At 43.0% G+C, this 20,232-nt stretch overlaps 1 protein-coding gene and 1 pseudogene across 2 annotated transcripts in view; one reads left to right on the forward strand and one right to left on the reverse strand.

The window, feature by feature from the left end:
- Positions 1-20,232, reverse strand: part of STK39 (serine/threonine kinase 39) — a 304,895-nt gene that overhangs the window by 131,995 nt on the left and 152,668 nt on the right. The gene's annotated exons all lie outside the window — the stretch shown is intronic.
- LOC136162940 (tudor domain-containing protein 10-like) lies at positions 9,077-18,109 on the forward strand (annotated as a pseudogene).

Below are 20,232 nucleotides of genomic sequence, written 5' to 3' on the forward strand. Positions count from 1 at the left end.
CCATTTCCGTAAGTGCTCATAAGTTCAAACTGACCAGAAAACTTTTTTCTCCCTAATTTTAGATTCAGAAAATAAAGTATCACAATACTTTCAAGATTCCTTTATATTAAGGAATACATGATAAACTTTACAAACAGGATCATAAATTTTACGTGTGATTGATTTTCCTGCAAAATAGAAATAAAGATCCTTCTAGTTAAAGCATGAAGTGAGGTCCTTGAACTTTCTGTAATTATTAGTATGACAATAGATCAATGTTAAATTTCAATGTCATGGAAAAAATAATATTCATTTTATTTATAACAATTTGGAACCTTGATTATCCAATAGGATGTTTGGGAAAAGTAAAACGTGAAAGATGCAGAACTACTGGCCTAGTGGACATTTCTGCCTGTACCTTCTAATACATACAAGTATTATTTCTACTATGCATGTGTAAGCATGTGTTTGTATGTACAGATAAAGTTTCTGCAAGGGGCATTCCCTGGATAAGAAGACAAATTTAAAATAAAATTCCATTTTGACTTAAAAAAAAAAAAAAAAAACCCTCCCTCCCAAACTTCCCTACCTCTGTCATTTTGACCAAAGGGCACAGTCATTTAAGGCTCCTAACAAGACGTCTGGCACATAAACACTCAAGACATGACAGGTGCTATTATCGTGACTACACTTCATCTTTCTCACAACCCAAATCTATCAAACACTATATTCTGCAAATTTTACCTCCTCAGCTGCCACTGTGCTAGATCACAGGTCTCCTTCAATGCTGACCTTTTGTCTCTCCTATTAAAACAAACTGCTAATTCATCTTCTGGCCTCTAAACTCTTACTGTTTTATCCTTCATATTGCCATGAGTCATAGACTAGAACTTGTTTTTTTTTCTTTTGGAGAAAAAAAAGAAAAAAACAAGAGCTCACCATAGCCTACAGGATGAGTTCAGTCTCTCCATAACCTGGCCCCAAATTAGCTTTTCAAGACTTACTTCCCATCATATTCAATGGGACACTCACAACCCAGTTTTTTACAAATTAAATAACTTCACAACTCTACTTTTTATATCACATATATATCTCAGCCTGGTCTGCCCTTTCAAAATTTCTACTTGCTTCTTTTCTTCTAATTTAAGATGTCTTGGCCCAATCTCCCAACTGGTATTTTGCCTGCACCTTTATATCATTCTACTCTGTGTTACATATAACAGGTGACATACCGAACTGTATACTCCTGCAGGGCAGAGAACAAGCCTTAGCCTTTTAAAAGAATCACTTATTTTCTCATTCAGTCAACAAAGTCTTATTTAATACCTACCTGGTGACAAGTTCTAGACAAAAGATGAATAAAATCAAAGCCTACACCTTGGAGTAGTCCACACTGCAGAGAGATGGACAGACATTTAAGCTAATAATTTCAATAAAATGTGAATGCCATATAACCAAGATATGAATGCTGTGATATCTCAGGAGAGCGGATGACTACCTGTCCAGCTCACCAGGCAGAGGAAGTAAAGGCCTTACCCCACCCAGTGGGAAGGTAGGGCGTGGAAGGCAGACCCAGTAGGGAGCTGGGTGGTCTGGACAGGACCCGCCCCGCCCCGAGAGGGAGTGCCCAGCATAAGGAGACAGCTGCCACAGGAAGGGAGCGAGTGTTGCCAGAATTTCCGATACTTATCCAGAGAAGTGGATAGCTTGGGTTTTTATGTGAATGCTCCTGACTTTTTTTTTTTAATGTTAACACATTTATGTCAAGTGAAAGTAAACTTCTTCTGCACAGCCTAAGATTTGATGCATCTGTGGGACAAATCTAGCCTGTGACAGGCACCCTCTGTGGTCCACCAAGTCAGGGGACTTGGAATTCAGACAATGGAGAAGCACAGAGGCTTTCCTGTGGCTTTGAGGGTAAGGGGAATGATCGAATCTGGATTCCTGAAAGCAGAGCAGACATACGGGGACTTGAGGGTGACCATGGTCGGAAAGAAAAGCAGCGGTGTTCATGGTTCCTGGTGTTACTGGCATATCACTAGCCACACCCAAACTAGGCAACTTAAAGTAACAATCCCAGCAGCCCAGGGGCAGTCAGACTGGCTTCCTTGGTGCCTGGGGTACTAGCAAAAGTGCTTCCCCTCTGACTCTAGTCAGAACAAGCCCTTCTGGATTTCCTGACATGCAAGATAATGGAAGATGAAAAAAAGACTGTTGTTTTAAGAAGGCCATCCGTGAGGGCTTCCAGGAAAGTGAAAAGCATATTATTGGATGCTAGAGGATGAGAGCACCCTGCTGTGTAGCGACAGAGTTTGGTAACGCTGGATATCTATGGTAAAGAGGGAACAGAAATGGATCTAATGATCTAGCGGAAGACATTTCCAGGCAGAGAACTTAAAAGGGACACCTGGGTTCTGCTTGCTGCCTGTGATAAATCATGAACTGAGAGATGAGTGAAACGACACAATGTTAAATACAAACCGGTTCCTTATCCACAGCCTCTCCAGACACCCAGCAAGTCTCAAACCCAGCCCCGGCTTCAGAACAAAGATCAAATTCAGGCTGTGACCAGTGACACTCTGTTAAGACTTTAGAAAGATCTAAGGTGGTGCTTCCTGGATGCTTTTAAACAGAAATAAGGCTTTCTAAGCTTGTGCAGTAGTAAAGAATCCACCTGCCAATGCAGGAGATGCAGGAGACATGGGTTCGATCCCTGGAGAAGGAGAGGGCAACCCATTCCAGTATTCTTGCCTGGAAAATTTCATGGGCAGAGAAGCCTGGCAGGCTACAGTCCACGGGGTCACAGGGCTGGACACAACGGAACACACATGCATATACACATACATCAGGCTTTCTAAAGATCTCCAGAGCAGACCTTACAGAATCTCTGCGTTATGCAATAAGACTTCTGAGAATCTTAAGGGTGTGGTCTGTTGGTGTCACAGGGAGTCCAAGGTAGACAAAGCATCTTGAGGTCATGACTTCCAATACGTGAACTTATCAACATTCACAGAAAACCCACAGTTTTACAGATGCTTGTACTGTGAAATTACTGCCAGGTTAGACTATAACAGAGAGTACGAAATGAAAAGAGCATTCAGATCCCAAAACTTTTAGGGGCAGGAAACAGTCTGAGAAGGCTACTCAGCTGCAAACGTTGACTCCTTCTTAAGAAAAAGGAAGGGTCACTTAAAAAAGTAGAAGCAAGAGCCCCGAGCATGGAACCAAGAGACATACAGAACACTGGCAGAGGAACAGGCAACTGGCCAAATTTCCCCTTTGTCGTGGGCCCGGGGCCTCTGGTTTCCCCACTTTGGTGCAGGCCTTTAAGAAGCCTGCCCTCCCGCTGTGTTCTGGCTGTGTGTCAGGAAGATGACTGGGCCAAGGCCCTTGACTTTGGGCCTGAGCCTGAAGATGGGACGAGACTTCTGGAGAGTCTTGGAAATGCAAGAATATATTTTGCATGTGGGAGGTATGTGGATTATGGCCACATAATACATATATATGGTATGTATATACACAATACATAAGGTATTGTGGCCAGAGGGTAGACCAGGGCAGGGCAGATTTTTTTTTTTCCCCAAAAAGATGCCCATAACACCACCTCCTGATCCAAGTGTTCTTCCAGAATCTTGCCAGCCCCACTATCAAGAGATGGAGTCCAGTGCCCTCTGCTTACACCTGGGTGGGTCTTTGCCTTGCCCATAACCAACAGAATCGAGTGTCAGAGAAGGTGATGTGGTTTCCACCTAGTTCAGTGGAATACAAGCAGAGGACGCTGCAGTCACTGTATAAGTGCTGTAGTGCAGAGAACTCTGAGGCCTCCATGCTGCCAGGCAGGCCAGAAAAACCCACGAAGAGAGGGCCTGACCACCCGACTGCAGCTGCACGCGACCAGACACCAGCCTGCTAAGACTTCTCCGAACCCCTGGCCCACAGCTTATTAAAATGACTTATTGTCTGAAGCTGCTATAGATAACCAGAATAAGGACGTTGATGAGGTTATTTATGGAATTTCATTTCCCTTTTTGTAGAGTCAGGAATTCTTTAAAAGTTCGTAGGTCATATTTGATACCGTGTGTGTGCGCACACATGCACACACACGTACACGTTCAGTCGTGTCTGACTCGTTGAGCCCCTACGGACTGCAGCCCACCAGGCTCCTCTGTCCGTGCAATTTTCCCAGGAGAATACTGGAGGAGGGTGCCATGTCCTCCTCCAGGGGAATCTTCCCAATCCAGGGACTGAACTCGTGTCTCCTGCATTGGCAGGTGGATTCTTTACCCCTGGGCCACTGGGGAAGCCATTTGATCCCCCTTCCCATAACAAATAACATGCTCTAACATGCTCTGCTTCTGGGTCAGTGTTTTCTGACTGTGGATTTTCTGGGCATCTAAACACTCAGATTTTAATTTATATTTCCACATTTTTTTTTCTGTCTGACCATGTTATTACTTATTAAAATACCAAGAAGAAAACAGTCCATTTCTATCAATTATAGATAAGTGGCTCCAGTTAAATCTTGGCCCTTTTGCCAGTGATCTACATTAACTTTTTTTTGACCTCTTGGAATTCAATGTTTACCTAGTTCTGCTAAAATCTGGCATTCCCTTTTTCCACAATGTAAAAGGAGAATAAAGGAATGAGAATATTAAAATGTTCCATAGGCAATTGGAAGATAAATTCTAGAGAAACAGAGACTCTTATAATTCAACAATAACAATTCAAAACACTGAGCTAGCTCAGTGAAGGGCACACATATAGCAACCTCCTTATAATGCTTTAACATTTTCTAATGTGAAAGAATCAAATCTGATAAATGCTGCTTTTCACATAATGGAACTTTGTAACTTCAGAAATCCAACTTGAAAGGGCAATGCCATGAGAGAGAATGTTCTGGAAGCAGGAAGGGAGCTATTCTGAAGAAGCAGCACAAAACAAGAAGTAATTAGATTTCTTGTTCTGTTTTAGTCCTATCAAACCTCCTATATGGCATTTCCCCAAGATAGGGTGACAAGGAACAAAGAGAACAGCTAGAAGCCAAGAAAGCAGCATCCAATTTTGCAACTATTGTCTTTGAGAACGAAAGCTCCTGCTGGAATGGGTGCCAAGCTGATCTGTGATTTTAGCTAATGAAGAAAACAACAGCAACGTTCTGTCCTGGTGCGACAAATAACACAGATGAGAAAACAGACATCATATAAAACCAAGGAGAATAAATGTTTGTCAGTGGAGCAGAGCCGAAGATGTTCTGGATACAGCAGTGAGTTGCCAAGTTAACTTAACTGCAGGGGAAGGAGGCATGGGAATGAGAAAGAAGAGACACAGCTACCAGCAGACTGATCCAGGCAGGAGGCGGAATGGACCGTGAAAACCAAGAGAACTGTAACACGCATCAGAGACACACCGTGATGGTCAGGCTCAGGAGTCGACTCTAGGCTACTAAGCACAGTTATTCAATCAAACACTAATGTAGGCATTGCTGTGAAGACATAGTAGATATAATGAAAGTCCATGATTGTCTTTAACCACAGGGAAATTATCCTTGATAATCCGGGTGGGCCTGATTCAATCAGCTGACAGGCCTGAACCGTTGAGCTAGGGTTTCTCTGAAGAAGAAATTGCAAAGCCTGTGGACAACACCTTTGGCCATGCCCAAGAGCTGCGGCCTGCCCATCCCACCCTTCAACCCTATAGGCTTCACTCCTTAATTATGTCAGACAATTTCTTGCAATAAATCTCTTTATATACCTTCCTGGTTCTGTTTCTCTGGTTGAAGCCTGACTGATACACTAAATCCAGCAGCCTCACAGTGGTATTAAAAAATAAAAGGCAAACTAGCTAGCAGGAGACCAGTGCCAACAAGAGCATCCACTGGGGTTTGGGAATGGAACATGTTCATGTCTCCAAATGAAACAGAAAGCGAGCTGAATAGAAAGGACAAGAAGAAGAAAAATAACTAAGATGGACTGAATGATCATAACTTACTGCAGACTGGACTCCAACCTTGTAAAGACAGCCAACATAAAGATTAGGGGTGAGTTACCCATTAAACATCATTCATGTGAACTCTGAGTGGTACAAGCAATGCCAGCACCTTGAAAAATGTTCTGCCGAGACCTAAATTTGCTTAGGAATTAACAATCCGTGAAAGATATTCAAGTGCATTTGAGTCTGATAGAATGGAAACTCACCCAGACTCAGCAACTGTTATATACAATGCAATATAGAAAATATTTGTCATATTATAATTTCACCAAAGTACCTGCTTTAAAAATATACACATCCATACAAACATTTCCAAATAACTTTTAGATGTCAGTGCCAAAGAGTTCCTTCACAACAATTATGACTAACTGCCCTAAAGATGCATTCCAGCTAATGCTCAGCTTAAAGTTTCTAATTAAATACCAGTAATAGGTTCTCTGAAAAAGTAGATCCCTACCCAGATTTCCAGCATGCTCTCCATTACCGAGGATGAAGTCTGATTATGGTGAGATAAACGATATGCCTCTTTTGTGTGGGGAAAAAAAAGGAAAGGGAAAGAGTTGCTATCACTTGGTCACCAGCAGAACTTTACAATTTCTCACTGTTTATCAGGGCATGAGGCTCAAATGAAGGCATGTTTACTCTTTTTGGATATAAACTAAATATGACATCCATATTGTAAAATATATGCAGCCAACAGCAAGTATCAAATAGATCATCAAAACACAAGAAGCAGCTAGTAGAGAACACAGCATTTATCACTACTGAACATAAGGAGGAGGTTCGCATATAAACATTTCTCAAGACATCTGCATACGCGCAGAGCATTTCCGGAAGAACTTATTAGGACTTGGTGATGGCTCTGAATTGAGAGGGGGACTTCTTTTCACTGGGTCATGTACATTAAGGAATCGCAATATATATCACCCATGCCCCCCTCCCCAGTTCTGAACTAATTTAGAAGTATGACCAGTAAGTTTGGGCAGGGGGCGGTCAAAACACCACCCTTATGCCTTACAAAGGTGATATTTGAGAATGTGGCTTAAATGTTGAGCCAGCAGCCTTCCCTGATGAATGACCCCTGGATTTAGACAAGACTTACCTATCCTGTCCCCAGCAAGCACGACTAGCACATTGCTCCCTCACACAGGCAAGGCCACGGTGACTGACCAATAGCACCTCTCTCTATGAGCAGTCCAGCTCCCTCAGAAACGGAGGGCAAAGGGCTGGGCCACACGCGCCCACGTCCTCCCTCCAAACTCACCAATCAGATACACTGCTGGGCAGAGACAGGCCAAGAATGTTTTGCTCACTCCATGAGCAGTAAAGAAACATTCCCTCTGCCTCTTCCTCTTTTGGCATCATTTGCATTTGTATCATGACAACACTGTCAGTCAGGTATTTACAAATTTAATTTAAAAATTAAAGACATACATACCTCTTGTGAAAAAATTCAAACAATTCTTTTACTAAAAAATAACAATAAAACAGAAAGTAAAAGTAACCATTTCCTACCTCAAAACAATATTCAAAGATATGACTTTTCCAGGAGGGGAGGAAGTGATAATAAGATGAGCTACTAAATTTTTAAGAACGAAAATGATGAAACCTTCTAAAATCTTGATGTGACCGACCATGAGGTCAACTTATGGTTCACCGGCATTTGCTACAATATGTGTACCATTTAAGATTTCCAACATTTTTAATGTTTGATTTTTATGCAACAAATTTTGGAATGAAGACTCACCATTAAAGTACTGGTCTGGTCAATGAAACAACCATCAAACTTTTGAACACATGGGGCACGTAATGACAGGAGCGGATGCTTTTTACTACTTTGCCTTCACACTTCTCTCCACCAGATGGATGAGTCTGTGTTCTTTTATATCACAGCGTAATGGATTCTGTTGTTTTTGTTAATCTGCTTAACCTGGTATCTCTGCTATAAAATCCAAAGATACTAAGAAGATATTCCAGCATGCATGACAATTTGGAGCTCTGAAAGCACATGCCCTGGGGGTAAGACAAAATTCAATATATTCTCAGTCTTTACATTTAGAGTATCTTGTGTTTTGTTGTTATCTAGTTGCTAAATTGTCCCTGACTTTTTGGGACCCCGTGGACTATAGCACGCCAGGCTTCCCTGTCCTTCACAATCTCCTGGAGTTTGCTCAAACTCTTATCCATTGAGTTTTTGGTGAGGGGTAACTAATATATGTTTATTAAATGCTTGAATAACATTTTCCTGCTGCCTGAAAAAAATTTGCCAAAGCAAACTTTGTACCAGGAGGAACTTCTCCCCATACTTCTCTCACCATTGCCCCTGGAGAGGGAAGTCAGAGGCTGCAGATACAGTATCACAGGGATCTTGAAGGGATATGAGGGAAGGGGCAAGTTAAGATCCCATTACATCCTGAAATCATTTTAGCTTCTCACATCCATAATCCCTAGAGTCAGAGCACACTTGAAATCTGCTGCAATGAACACAAAATCCAGCTCTGGGAACCAGCACCCAATACAGGCTACTAATGGGTAACAGACACTTAAAACTTGTTAGTTGGATGAATGAATGAATAAGTCATCCTTGGCTAAAACACACAGACACAGTAAGGTTCTGGGCCAGACCATCTCAACCTGCAACTCAAAGGCATTTTATCATATCCTTAGAAAGCTACTACCCTTTGCCATCACGGACCCTGTTATTGTGATGACATGATTAACAGACAAATCTGAGGAAGCCTAGGGCTTCCCTGCTGGCTCAGATGGTAAAGGATCTGCCTTTAATGTGGAAGACCAGGACTTGATCTCTGGGTTGGGAAGATTCCCTAGAAAGGAAATGGCAACCCACTCCAGTATTCTTGCCTGGAGAATCCCATGGACAGAGGAGCCTGGTGGGCTACAGTCCATAGAGTTGCAAGGAGTCAGACACGACTGAACAACTAACACTTCACTTCACATGAGGAAGCTAAAGGGCTTAATTTATTCCACCAGTTTAAGCAAAGCAGCAGCTGCTGTCAAGAAAACTCTGGGCTTTCCTCTAAGCATCTGAAGATCCTGAGAGGAAAACCATGGTTATAATCGTCAAATAAGAGCAAAGTGAATGATCAACATGGATGGGCCCATCTGCCTCAGAGATGACATATCAATGTCTTGCTGTGCTGGGAATAATTCAAAGAAGCGAACAAGTGTGTGGTGGTTCACTGCAATCATGTTCCCTTTGTAATGGACTCTGTTCCCTATCCTGTCTGCAAAGGGCAGAGACTTCAGATGGGAGTTTAGTTACGGGAAAAAAAAAAAAATGTACATACACAGCACTGATGTGCACTCTGGGTTGAAAGAGTGTAGAATCTGATTCTGGCTCAAAATTGAACTGATTAGAAAGAAGAGCCAACGATGACATCATAAGGTCTCTATGTGAAAATATGTCTCCTATTGAAATCTCTACCTGCTCCCATTCCAGCTGTCTTTATAGACCACTCCACCCAAGTTGTTATCTCAGTCAAAAGTCTCAAGAACGTAACAGGGGACAAGGAATCCCCTGCATGGTCACCTCCACAGGGGGCTGAAGCCTCTGAGGAGGACGAGACAGGAACTGCCCAGACCATCGCCCGAGTACCAGGTGGCCAGTCAGTCAGTCACCATTAGTTGCTCAGGGAGTCTGACTCTGCAACCCCACAGACCGTAGCCCATCAGGTTCCTCCATCCCTAGGCAAGAATACTGGAGTGGGTTGCCATTTTCTCCTCCAGGGGATCTTCCCAACCCAGGGATCGAACCCAGGTCTTCTACATTTGCAGGCAGATTCTTTACAGTCTGAGCCACCAGAGAAGCCGTCCTGGGTGGAGGGGTATGTCAACCACAACGGCACAGTCTAACAGTGGGGCCATATTCCTTGATTCGAGGGTCAGAAAGGCAAAAACCTTGTCACTCTATGTGTGGAAAGAGTAACAGGCGTCCACAGAAGTGTCAAAACCAAATAAGAAGCAGAACTTCAACTCCCTCCTGTTCCTGACTTCTACATTTTACTACATTCACTTTTAAGTCTTTTTTTTTTTTTAACTGGAACTGCCCTGCCATTGAGATTTCATCTTTATACTCTAACTCTTTATGCTTTAGTATTCTCAAAGCAAATCTCAGACTTCAGATCATTTTACCTGTAAATACTTCAGCACACATCTCTAATAGAGAAGGACATTTTAAAACACGATCATGATGTTTTCACAAACAACAAAATCACCAATGATTTCTCAGGAGAATTAAGTTATCAGTCTATGTTGTATCTTATCCCACTGTCTCAAAAATGTCTTTTCAGCTTATTTGTTCAAAACAAGATCTAAACAAGACCCACATGTGATCCACACTCTTAAATCCATAATAGTTCTCATTAGGGTTTTGCTTAACAGCCAGCCATCATAACCACTTAAGTAGGCTCTGACTTAGATGTTGCTTTTTCAACTAAAAACAGCTGGAAAGAGCCCGTTTTCTTATTGCTAACGAAAAATACCCACCACCTCCAGGGGGGAATACTCACTTCCTTTATAGCACTGGGAAAATTAATTCTCAGTAATAACTGAAAGCTAGTATGAAGGTTCCAGTGTAAAAATTCTCCAGACAGGAGTTTTATTTCTGGGGCAAAGTCTCAACTGTGTTTCAATTCATAGTTGAAAAGGGCCATAAATTCTATTTTTGTTAGTTCATTTAGTACTAAGAAGAGATTGCCAGAGCAGTAAAGTAAGTTACATAGCTTTCCCTGTAATAGATTTGGAAAAACTATATATTCTAATCCTTGTATTCGCCAAAGACAACACTGTCCAACTACTTAGTTTAAAAAGAAACTAAGATATATAATAGTTATATATTCTCATGGGGTTAACTTTTTTAAAAAAAATTGGAACTTCAGGTTCCTTGGTAAGGGCTAAGACACGGGCCACGTGGTGAAATATAAATGAGTTTGACAAGTAATCCAAGCCTAACTATGGGATCTGATGTTCTTCTAAGGATCCAAGCCTCTCATCACATCTGCTAATTTGTAGTTAAACTAAGTATATGTGGATGCCATCATTGTTTTTCTTTTCCTGCCTAATACCAATAAGAGTCCAGCGGCTAACCTGGAAGATAGCTAAGACTGGAAAGGTGGAAGGCACTCAGAAAATGGATCATTAATTCTTGAGGCAAGAGGCTCTGCATGTGTGTAGGAGGCACGCTCTGGGATTTGTTCTGCACACTGGTCTCAGCTATTGCTCTTGTGCTTGGCATGTCCATGTTTCTCTCTCCAGGCCACACCCTCCCGTGATCTGCAGATACAGACGTTGGTCTACTCTCCTCTCCATTTGAGATGAGACATCCCACAAGGTTTACCACATTCTAAACATTCGGTGTCATTCCGGGTAAAGATTTCCTACCTGCCAAACTCGACGTCAGAAAGGAAGTCAATCTTAGCTTTTCCTGAAGTCTCCTCCTCTCCCTTCCCACTCACTCAACCTCCATCCCCATGGGAACCTTGCAGATCCTCAGTTCCGTCCGCTCTGCTTCCTAAGTATCTCCTCACCCTGTTCTACCTTCATTCTCCACTGATTCTCACCTGGACTAAATACCAGGCTTCTAACCCGGCTGCTGCGGCCAGTCTTGCCCCTAAACCACTGTCCACAATGCAGCCAGAATGGTTTTCCTAAAGGCAAACTAGATCATTGCACATCTCTTCTTAAATTTTTTTTTTTTTTTTGGTTGCACTGCAGTGGCTTGTGGGATCTTATTATAATAATAGTTCCCCAACTGGGGATTGAACCCAGGCCGTGGCAGTAAAAACACCGAGTCCGAAACACTGGGCCACCAGGAATCCCTCTCTGCTTAAATTCTTATCAGAATTCCCCAAAGGTGGTAGGGTGTGGAGGGGAGGCAAAAATTGCAAAACTCCCAAACTCCTCATGAAGACACATAAGACATTTTTTGTTCTGGCTCTTACCCACCCCTCCAACTTTCCTCGACTTCAATCACACAAACAATTTTGCTCTTCCAATACATTTCCAAGCACTTGCCCAGGAAGGCTCCCACCTGAGATAAGCTACCTTGCTGACTGGCAAAAGAACACATATCCTGCACAAGACAATGAAAGCATTGTGTCCTCGATGAAGTCCTAGGCCACCTCGCCCTCAACACACCCCAGCATCCGTGCGTCATTCCATCCCAGTGCTGACTCTGATGCTCCAGATGTGGTTTCCTGTCCAAGGCCTCCCCTCATCTGTGCGGCCACCACCCGAGTCGCCCAGGCTCAAATCTCACTGTCAACATTTCTAACTTTTTATTTTATATTGGAGTACAGCCGAGTAACAATATTGTGATAGTTTCAGGTGCACAACAGTGTGATCCAGCCACACACACACAATGTATCCATTCTCCCCCAAATTCCCCTCCTGTCCAGGCTGCCACATAACATTGAGCAGAGTTCCCTGTGCTAGACAGTAGGTCCTTGTTGATTACCCATTTTAAACATCACGGGGTGGACCTGTCAATCCCAAACTCCCTAACTATCCCTTCCCCCCTTACTGTCAACTTTCATTCTTCTCTTGGGATACTGACAGATGAAGGCTGTCTTACCTCTGGACCCCAGCACAGTCCTGGAACTCGATACATGAAAATATCAGTGTCTTTAGAATCACCGCCCTCTAGAGTCCTCTGCGTTGTACACCGTGCCTCCTCTGCATGGAGCCTCTGAATATATACAAGTCTCCGCTGACCTCGAAATCTTCTCAACACCCAAGCTATGACAGTCTCCTACTGCCCTTTCCCATCAAGCTTTGAAAAATTACCCACTAGCACTTCCTCACCATCTCTTTACTCATTAAATCTGAATGTCCAGCTTCTCCCCTTACTGCTAAAACTGAGCTAAATCCAATGTCCTTTGAGAAGACCTCATTTTCCTTCCCCTCACTGCAGGAATCAAAACCGCTGACCACTTCCACTGTCCTGGCTCCTGTGACGGCAGTTTCCTTCCCTCTGTCCTCCACCCGTCCCATTACTGCTCCCCAAGGACTTCACCACCGTCCCTGTAACACCCTCCTTGGCAATCCCACCTGATCACATGGTTTCCACAACAGCCTCCATAGGGAGAACTGCTAAATACGGCTCTTTAGGTCGCGGTCTCTACTGAGTTCCACATTTCTGTCTCCCTCAAACTGAAGTCCCAATGGAGCTTCACACTCCAGTAGATGGCAACAAGCCTGGCGTCTCTCTCCCCTTCTCAACTGCCACCCTCCTGCCCAAAAGAGATCAAGGGAGTCTCTTTCCATTGTCTCCCTTCTGTGATTTGCTTCTCTCTCCATCAATCGCCAAGATCTTCCAACTCTGATGTAATAGCTCTGACTCGCGTCCTTTCCTCCCTACCTCTGCCTCGGTCCTAGCTGAACCTGCACTGTCTCATGCCTCAATGTCTTTGACAGCTCCTGCTGGCCCACGGCTCCTCCTTCAGGCTGCCCACGACTCTCCACTTTTCCAATCCGACTTCCACAGCTGCCTCCCTCCTTCCAGGGTGCCCCTCATTGGCTCCTCACACCTTAGAGCACCACCTCCAAAATCCATGGATTAGGACTCAAGACTCTTCATACTGTGGACCTAATCCAACTTTAACATCTTATTTTCTACTGCTCCTCTTCATGCAAGCTTTCTTCTCTCCCAGGGCTTCTCAAATATGCCTGATCATGCAACTTACCTAGATCTTTCATTAAAAATGCAGATTGTCAGGTCCTACTCAAGACCAAATGAGGCAGAAACTCCCAGGATTCACAGTGACTAGCCAAAAAGGATAGGTGTTTTGGGAGTGGGGAGGCAGGTGCTCCGTGTGTGTGTGTGTGCGTGCACGCGCTTAGTCGCTTCAGTGGTGTCTGACGCTTTGCGACCCCATGAACTGCAGCCCACCAGGCTCCTCTGTCCAGTGGTGGTAGAGTGTAAGGTTAAAAGCCTAAAATAAGCTGATTTAATTATCTAACTTAATTTGTCTCCCATAGTACTGATAACTGCTCCTAAGATCAAATTATATTGGTGGTGGTTTAGTCACTCAGTCGTGTCCAACTCTTTGCAATCCCATGGACTGCAGCCCGCCAGGCTCCTCTGTCCAGGGGGATTCTCCAGGCCAGAATACTGGAGTGGGTTGCCATTTCCTTCTCTAGGGAATTATACTGGTAGGGCAAGAGAAAGAAGAGGGGGAAAAAAAATGCTCAAATCCCCACTATTCTCAGAAACCTTTACTGAGCCCTCTAGCCACTCTCTTCCTTTAATCACAAAACTCCCTTAAAATTACCCATAATCTTTCAATATACATAAATGTCTACTACAAAGAGGAAGGAAATGCTTTTCTTGTCCTTGTCCCAATCATGATGACAATGAAATAAAAAAATCAATTTAGTATCTGGGGTAAAGTTCTTAAATCAATAACAGCTATTTTCCCAAGAAAAATAACTGAAGCAGAAACCTTAATGTGTATATATCTACTATGTTTTATTTTAAACATTAATTACATTATCTAACTAATTGTTAAATAAAGGGTTATAATGTTAAGATTCATGTAGTTTTATATTTTTCACATCACAGAGAAAAATGTTTTTTAATCTAATTTCATTACCATACACATTTTAATGATATTGGTTGAGATTATTGGAATATAAAATTGATTCACATTTATTACAGAAAATTTGGGAAATAAAAGAACAAAGATGAAATTAGTATTTTTCCACTCGGTGACAGTACAACATAGCAGTTGCCAACCAAAGGGCTTTTGTATCAGACAGATTCGAGGCTAAGTTTCAACCTAACCACTCACTGGACATCAACACTTACCCTAACGGTTCTCTCTTCACCTGCAAAACTGAGTCACAATACCTACCTCATTAGGTTATAATGAGGACAAAGGAGACGACATGTATAAAACATTTTTAGCCCACTGCCTCCAAATTTAGCAGGTGTTCAAAAAAGGCTGCCTGGTCATGAGTTCTACTCTAGAAAAAAACAAAAGCTGGGCATGTCCTCAGCCTCAAGAGCTTCCAGAAAATGAATCACGGTGGACTCTATCCAACACAAGGAGTTTTAAAACCTGCCATAGTCTTACCAATTTTCTTAGAAACATCCAGCCTGATATGACTATTTTTGGATATGTAAGCTCATCATCATGAACACAGTTAATAAATGAGTGGATGAAGATGGCATCAGGCCAGAACTGTTCTCTAAAGTCTCCATACAGGAAGAAAGATGTGGCACTCAGGTTATAATGTTATAATGAGATTTAAAGTATTAATGATACAATGTCTGAATTAAAGATAAACTCCCTTATGAGAACTTTTCTATATTTAAATTCTGAATTATACTCTTATAAATATCTTTGTTGAATCAGTGAGCATAGAAAAAATCTTGCAAAGGATATAATTGTGCCCCAAATGACCACAAGGGAGAGAGAACAAGTTATAAGCTTATTATTGTAGGACCATTTCTTAACACATGCCTCTGTGTCCTTGTCCTACTAAGCTTGTTTTCCTAACACCAGCCTGGGTTAAAGTTGACAAGTACCACCAAGCAGACCATTTCTCCAGCACTCTGAAACTATCCAGGTGATACAATGCAACCAGAGAAAATGTCTTTGAAAATGTTAGTGTTCTACTACATCATTAAAGAAGGAAAGAAAGATAGCGCTAAGTCGTGTCCAACTCTTGTGATCCCATGAACTGTAGCCTGCCAGGCCCCTTTGTTCATGGGATTCTCCAGGCAAGAATACTAGAGTAGGTTGCCATTTCCTTCTCCAGGGGAACTTCCCGATCCAGGAGTTGAACCCAAGTCTCCCACACTGCAGGCAGATGCTTTACTGACTGAGCTATAAGGGAAGCCCACTACAACATTGTTGACTGCTTTGTAAACACGCAAAAGTTTTTCCATACCTATCTGAAACAGAAATACTCCTTCCAAAAATAAACACACACGTATGTTCTCATGTGTCCACTCCATGTTTTCACTAAGTCACATGCATTTTCAGATCCTGCTCACAGAGGAGTCCTTCTTATGTAGGATCCACAGAACAGACACATTGCCCAGCTTGTTGATCCCTGAATTCCAGAGCCTGGGACCCTAACTGACACACTTCAGATGTTCAACCAAGGGCAGTAGAATGAAACAAGGCATATAATCAGTAAATGCTTGAATTTATGCCAGAATTTATGTCCAATGATTCTGCTTTGCAATATGCGATAGAATCACAGTCTATAAAGGTGCTAAATTCAGCACTTACTGAGTCCTTCCTGTATGCTTTTCATTTTACAAACCTGTCTCCAACACCTACAAGAGCTGTGCAAATAGGTACAATGGATAAGAGTCTCAAAAATAAGAGTCTCATCAAAGCTGAATTATAATATTTATTGGAGGTCTCACAGCAAGGTAGCACTAACCCTTTTTCAAAATTCATGTAGAGTAATTGAAACAACTGTGTAAAATAACCCAAAGTCCTCAGAAGATTTATTCATCTTTACTCTTCAAGTATCCCAACCAAGAACAGTGGCTAGCATATTGTAAGCATCAACAAATGTTTATCTTTTTTATCAAGTGCACATATTTTAATAATTGAAATAAATCTTTGTTGCAAAAGAAAGAGGGAATGAGAAAGGACAATTGTTAAGTGTACATTCAAGGTACACTTGAATTTTCTCATTCAAGGTCTGCACAATCATTTTTATCTAGTATCTTTTACTTCCTCTTACAGGAAGACTAGAAATCTCCATCGATCACAAGGTGATTTTGAAACTACACCTACTGGACTTTATCACATGCTATCTTGGCCAGTTTATTATGGCAACAAGACAGTGGGCCCGCTGCCTCCCACATGCTGAACCTGATGGGTTGATATGCCTTGTACTCCTGACTGGGATACCATCGAGGGCACGTTCTCAGTAGACCATTTGCAGAGACATGGATATGACACGAGGTGAAGTAAGTCAGAAGGAGAAAGACAAGTACCATATGACATCACATATATGGAATCAAAACTATGACACAAATGAACTTATTTACAAAACAGAAACTGACTCACAGACACAGAGCACAGACTTGTGGTTGCCGAGGTGGATGGACGTGGGGGGTAATGGATTGAGAGCTTGGAATTAGCACATGCAAACTATTACCGGGTTGGTCAAAAAGTTCATTCAGATTTTTAGGTAAGATCTTACAGAAAAACCCAAATGAACTTTTTGGCCAACCCAATATATATAGAATGGATAAACAACAAAACCCTACTGTATAGCATGGGGAACAATAGTTAATATCCTATAATAAACCACAATGGAAAAGAATATGAAAAAGAATATATATATATACATGTAAATATTCTGAGGAGGAAATTTGGTGACTTCTAAAGGACTTCAGTCCTCTCCATGTCCAGAGAGTCCAGAATGGCTGCAAATGCTTCGCGTTCGAAGATCTGGGCTCTGTGCACAAAGCGGCACTTGCGATCCAGGTACGGAATGGGAAGCACTGCCACAAACGGAAACTCTACTTGAATTCCAGCAACAGGTCTCCCAAGAGGGCCCCTGATGTGACTGAGCGGCCCCAGGCACTGCCGATTTCGGAGAAGCCCTCTGCTCAAAGATTTGCCAGAACCATTGCTTGTCCACAGCTCACTGCTAAAGCTTCTGGTGAGCCCTGTGAGACAGAGAAACCCGAGACAAGCTTCTTTGCAGTTCCCATGGAAGTGAGAGGGTCCTTTTTGGTGCTGCTCCTGAGGGAATGTTTCTGAGACCTGGGCTGGCTGGCCACCATCCCCAGCATCGGCAGGGAGGTGGGGCTACTGGTGACCAGTACTGTCCCTCAGACCCCCTTCTGGGCCATGCACATCATCTGCACCAGAACATGCGGGCCCTGTTCGGCGCCCTGGCCGAGGCGGAGGAGCAGCAGACCTACCTGCATGACTTGGCTGTGCCGCACGGGACCCGCGGTCTGACCAGGCACCACCTGGGCCATTACGGACCAGCCTGGAACAGGTGCAGGGCACTGGGCCACGTGGACTCCTGGGCAGTGATCATGTTCGTGGATTTTGGCCCGTCAGCCACCATCCCGGTGCAGTCACTGCACAGCCCGGACAGTGATGACTTCTGGGAGTCACACATCTTGAGGTCTTAAGAGTTTAAGTGACCTGGCTCCAATCAGCACGTTCCCTCTCCCGTCTAGGTTCTGCCCGCCCTGCCCTTTCACTCTTGAGGTCCTGGGGGTGAAAAAGGCCACAGTGGTGCCTAGAACTGATTGGATTCCCCTTTGCCTTCCCCTAACTCACTTCTCAATATGTCATGTGTCTTCACCGTGAACATCTGAACCAAACAGGGAGGCTTCCACGAGGCTGAAAGTCTGATGTGGCCAGTGTATTCTTTCCTGTCTCTTCTTTGTACCCCCAGAGCATCATCTAAGTTGCCCTGACAGATTCTGCAGAATGGAGAGGCTCACTGCTTAATTTTCCTGGCATTCCCTTGTAGAATCAGGTAGGGAGCATCTAAACATTCATCTGTCAGCTTGGTGAATAAATGTTGGCATGCTTCACCAAAAAAAAAAAAAGAAAGAAATTCACTGGATTGAGACTATCAGGTTGATAATGAGCTTGGTAATTTCTTCATGTCACAATGACTTGGCATTATCCAGATGCAGAGGCCAAAAAAATAAACTTTAAAAAAATGACATAAACTTTAAAAAAATGACATAAACGTTAAAAAAAAAAAAAAACTGTAATAGGAAACCAAAATTTCATTTTATACCGACTCTACTTGTTAGTAAGAAACCTTGAGAGACGTTGGAGGAACCTCCAAAGCTTTTGATTGCCCAGCCTATTTTGAGAGAGAAGTTTGGAAAGGGAAATGTCCAAAGACAGCCTGCATGGAGAAAAAGTTAAAAAGCTGAGTGCCTGGGAACTCTGGGGTAGGCTAATCAGTCTCTGAAAAGTCAATAGCAGACAGAGCCATGAATCAATTCAAGCAGTTCATCATGGTTAATTGAAAAATTTGCTGACTCTTTCAAGGCTTATATTGCATCCACAATAGGGAAACTCAAAAGTCTTTTTACAGTGGAAAGGTTCAAGGCCAAATGAAAGTCATCTGAAGCCAAAATAATCCAAGACCATGTTAGAAGGAGCCACAGGGCCTCCACAGCTGCTCTCCTGTAGAAGGAGAGAACTCTGATTTACTTCTAGGAGAACCGGGCTCTGGGTTAGGCCAGAGGAGCCACCCGATCCAGGATAAGGTGCTTCAAACAGTTTCATCACTTGTTTGAAAAAGAAAAGCCAGCCTTTATTGAGTATTTACTTCGTATACGGCTTATTTCACCACACTAAGAACTTCACTGTGCATTATCCTGTGTGTGTGTGTGTATAGCCATATATATATAGCTTTGGTGGTGGTTTAGTCACTAAGTGGTATCCGACTCTTGTGACCCCATGCACTGTAGCCTTCCAGGCTCCTCTGTCCATGGGATTCTCCAGGCAAGAATACTGGAGTGGGCTGCCATTTCCTTCTCCTTATTTAGATATAATTCACCTATGACACAATTCATCTATTTAAAAAGTATATCTCACAGAGTAACCACTACCACAATAAATTTTAGGCAAATGTTATCACCCCCGAAAGAAACCACAAGTCCATCAGCAGTTATCCCCTATTTCCTGCACAGCCTCCAGTCCTTGACAACCACTCATCTATTTTCTGTCTCTAATCATTTGCCTTTTCTGGGCATTTCACCTAAACAGAAACATGCAGTATACTGCCCTTTTTTCCATTCATTAGCTGATGACATTTGGGTTGTTTCCAATTTGGGCACTTAAGAATAATGCTGCCATGAACATTTGTGTACCAGTTCTGGTGTTTTCCCCTCAGCAGGTATCTGAATGGCATTTCTGGATTATGTGTTAAGTTCTCAGGAATTCCCAAAGTAGCTGCCCATTTTACACACCCACCCGTAGCGTACGAGGGTTCCAACTGCTCCACATCCTCACTAAAGCCTGTTGCATCTGTCTTCTTGGTTGCAGTCATTCTCCCGGGCACCAGGTAGGGTCTCGTTGTGGTTCTGATTTACACTTCCCTCTCTCGCATCATCTCACTTAATCCTCATGGCGATCCCATGAGGTAAGAACCAGCCCTTACTCCTGTTTGGTACATAAAGAAACTGTGGCTTGGAGAGAAGAAGCAACTGGCTGAAGGTCTGGTCACGTGCAGACTCTGCGCCCCGCAGAGCCCCTTCAAGAGCACAACACAACTACAAGACCT

Source organism: Muntiacus reevesi, chromosome 3, assembly GCF_963930625.1.
Source record: "Muntiacus reevesi chromosome 3, mMunRee1.1, whole genome shotgun sequence".
NCBI classification, from domain to species: Eukaryota; Metazoa; Chordata; class Mammalia; order Artiodactyla; family Cervidae; genus Muntiacus; species Muntiacus reevesi.